General features: G+C 33.6%; 1 long non-coding RNA gene across 1 annotated transcript; it reads left to right on the top strand.

Annotated features, from left to right (window-relative positions):
* The first annotated feature begins 787 nt into the window (after positions 1 to 787).
* On the top strand, positions 788 to 3,451 carry LOC133804912 (uncharacterized). Its single transcript, XR_009878702.1, has 2 exons — positions 788 to 992; positions 3,209 to 3,451. It is a non-coding gene; the product is annotated as an uncharacterized LOC133804912 (long non-coding RNA).
* Positions 3,452 to 3,857: the final 406 nt, after the last annotated feature.

Consider the following 3,857-nt stretch of genomic DNA (forward strand, 5'->3'; position numbering starts at 1 on the left):
GTGGTCGACCTACACTCCCAAAGACACTTGACAGGGCAAAACTGATGCTCGTTCAAACTGAGATCAACATGCCTAGCACCCATAAGATCACAGGCCTAGCACCCAGAGGACCAACGGGCCTAGCACCCAAGCTCTAAAGGGTCGCCGAGCCTAGCACCTAAGTCTCATAGACCAATCAAGACTTAGCATTTTCTCGAAGGTCTCAATCATGCATTATCGACCGCGATCTAGAGAAGACAACGGGAAGACCCACGTTCTATAATCATGGGAAGGTGGAGATGTATCTCCACTCCCAATGATTGTGTACCGAACCACGATCCCACTCTTAATGATCATGTAAATAGCCTCTGGGTACTATAAATAAAGGACCTAGGGCTTTGTTTCGAGGGAGCTCTTTTTCTGGACTTTTTGGATCGATCTTTTGAGCAAATTTGTGACGAGTGAAATCCGAGTTTGTCTTTGTAATTGTCTATCAAAGTGATTCAATACAAAAGATTAAGTAGATTAGGTTATTACTGTTCAGAAGAACAAGGCTGAACCAATATAAATTCCTGTGTGTTTTTTATAGATATTTATACTCTGTCATATATTATATTCATTTCATTCAAAAGGAGTTGTATATGGTACATATGATCATTAGCCAATTTCACAGGTCAACATTAGGACACGCAATGAGTGTCCCAATTACTCTTGTAGATCTTAAAAAATACTGAAGCCAGCCCAATTTGTTTTCTTAAAAAAATTAAAAAATAAAAATAAAAGCCCAGCCATATCTAATACTAACCCTATCTGTACGCATCCCTAACTCTCTCCCTCTCTTACCACGTTCAATTGACAACCCCCTTTCCTCACTCACCCTCGCCCTCGCCGTCTTGTCTCCCTCTTTATCTCTTGGTGATGCAGAAGCAACGACATGGTGGCGTAACCAAGCGACACTCTCTCAATTTATGCATGTGGTTCGCCGATGTATGAGAATGATGGGGCTCGGCGAGGTATCTCTCTCTCTCTCTCTAAGACTTTGTCTCTCACTCTTTTTGTAGCTGTGACAACAAGGTGGGAGTCATATGACTGGCAACGAACGGGTTGAGATGTGAGGCTAGAGGCAATGTCAAACCATGGGGATCGGGGAGGGTTGGCGACGACGATGGAGCACAGACCAATGGGGCTTTCTACGATATCTCTTTCCTTTACACATCCAAAGTTTATTTTTTCTGTTCATGTATATATTTTACAAATCTATGTATATATTTATGTTTATGAAAGTTTCTGTTGAGGCCGGTCCTTCAGAATTTAAGCTCTCATTCTTTTCCATATAAGGTTAGAGACGAAGCAAATTGTTTAAATTATAGGCTTTTCTGGTCCATATATTTTTAGTAGCTATCTTTACCTACCCATCAATTGCAGATAATTCAAAGTTTCAAACCCATATCAGTCATGCTCGATTTGTAAAACCCTTTTCTGAACATGTTCTAATGTCTAACACAAGTTGCATTATCTACAACAAAGCCTTTAATATTCTCTCAAACTTTCTGTCTGCATTAAGGAAAGCCTTCTTAAGCTCTTAGCTATCAATATATTTTACTAGAGACTTAAAATTTATTTAGAACTTTAGTAATAATAGTTATACTATGCTAGGCTACTAGATTCTATCTTCTTCAAACATCCATCGGTTGTTGACATATCGTGTTCTTTTATCATGTGCCCTTTCATGAACTAAGTCTATTTTAGTTGTTGTGACTATGAATTTACTTTTTTTTTTTTAGTTCAGTCATGAATTTTTTTATTATCATAGCTATATTATTTGTTTGCAGGTTCTTTTTGAGGCTCTAATGTATCAAACTGCCTCTAACCTTGCATTTAGCTTTGATTGAAGACAAATGGCACAGAAATCCATAAAATTTTTCTATTGCCTTTTATTATTGCTTTAATAGGACATGTATAATCTAGTTGAGTGGATCATGGTGTTAGAGTTAGAGTTTTACGTGAGTGCAGTGAGTTCAGTTATTGTTTTATGTTTTTTTTTTTAAATTTAACAAGTTATGCTCTATTATATAGATTTAATTTGTATTACATGTATAAGTATAATCCACAACTACTGGATGTACCAATGACCTTCATTTGTCTGACTTGTATCATCACGTGTTTCAATTTTGACTAGCTAATTTTATCTTAAGTGTATTAGAAGAGTCAATATTTCACTTCTACAACTATATATTACCATCATGAGCCATAAACAAATTTGAGATATGGTTTTAGAAAACTCAGAAAGTAGTGATGAGGAAGAATATTGCCATGCCCTAATTTTGAGGAATAATAATATAGTGGCTATATCATTGCTCTTGGTACTATACCACTCATGAAAATTAAAAAGTTCAACAAATTGACAAGTTAAAATGATTATACTTTTTTTTCTTCTAATTTTTAGAAGAAATTGGTTTTGTGCTCATTTGTTGAAAATGTTATTCTACTTGCATTTAAACAGTATGTTTTGATATATTTTTCTCCGAATTTGTAAAACTTTATGCAATCTTATATTCAACTAGAGAATAGTCATAGTGTCCTTAGAGATAATAACTAAATGATACATGCAGACATTATGAAATCAAGTTTACAAGTCGATGTAATCATTTTAGTACAGTTCATTTCATGATAATACTACTAGTCTTTGAATATTTTTGTCTTTCTTAGCATTATTGTTGCTGAATGGCTAATTTTGGTTATAAATTCCGTGATTGGTTATGGAATAAAATGGCAGAAACAGGGTCATGCTTTTTGGTTTGATTTGGTCTCATTTACTTTTTCTTGATATGTTAGCTTTGAGTAAGAGGGTCGTACTTTGTTTTGGCTAAGAATCATTAAAGGTGTTTGTTGATTGTACCAAGGTATATTTATTAAAAAATGGTAGACAATGTTATTTAATTTATTAAATAGGGTCTTGACTTGGCTTTGTTTGATTAGTTTATCTTCTTTCCTATTATTGATTTATTTTTCTCAAGTCTGTTTTAAGTTTTACATTAATGATTAGAATATGTGTAGTGATCTTTTTAAGAACATGCTTGCTTGCTATATACAAATAGTTCTATGTCAAGTAGGATTTTTAATGACAAAATGATACTATTTTCAGATCATTCTTGGATAGCAGTAAATTTTCTGTAAACTTGTAGTGTTTGGTTGTTTTTTTTTTCTTTCTAATTGTACTTATTTGCAGCTACGTACGAGGTTGGTCGTTTGCTAGCTAATGAAAGAAACAAGAGTGCAAGGTGTTTTCAAAGGTGGAAGTCATATATGTTGGGGAAAACTTATACAAGATCTTGTTTATTTTTATGTAAATCATATATTAAACAAATTAATATAAGAAAACTTAGAGCATGTTTCTATAATTGGATTTATACAAAAATAATGATAAGAACACTTACATTATACGTAACGAAATGTATTAATCATTCCTTTAGTTTCTCTAACCCTTGAATCCTTTCTGTCGCAGGGTATCAATAAGAAACTGAACCGATCTTCAAATTTTTTTAGTCTTCCAAAATATCATTAGAATCAGCTAGACTAGAGTGGAAATTCTCAACACATTAAATAGATACAAAGAGAAGAAGAGAAGAAGATAATATAGAGGCTTAGAAAAGGAATTTTGCTGTAGAGAGAGTCTAAAACCCTAAAGCATCAAGAATAGATCTTCTGATCTTCTCAGTTTCATCACTTAGATCGTCAGATCGACTTTCAAAAATCTGATTTAAGCTCTCACTTAGCATTCTTTTTATAGAATCAATTAGGCCATTTTTTAATTAAAAATCAATAAAATAATAGATAATATCAGCCATTAGGTCGAAATTCTCATGGCCTTTAGGCTC

Source organism: Humulus lupulus, chromosome X (genome assembly GCF_963169125.1).
Source record: "Humulus lupulus chromosome X, drHumLupu1.1, whole genome shotgun sequence".
Taxonomy (NCBI): Eukaryota; Viridiplantae; Streptophyta; class Magnoliopsida; order Rosales; family Cannabaceae; genus Humulus; species Humulus lupulus.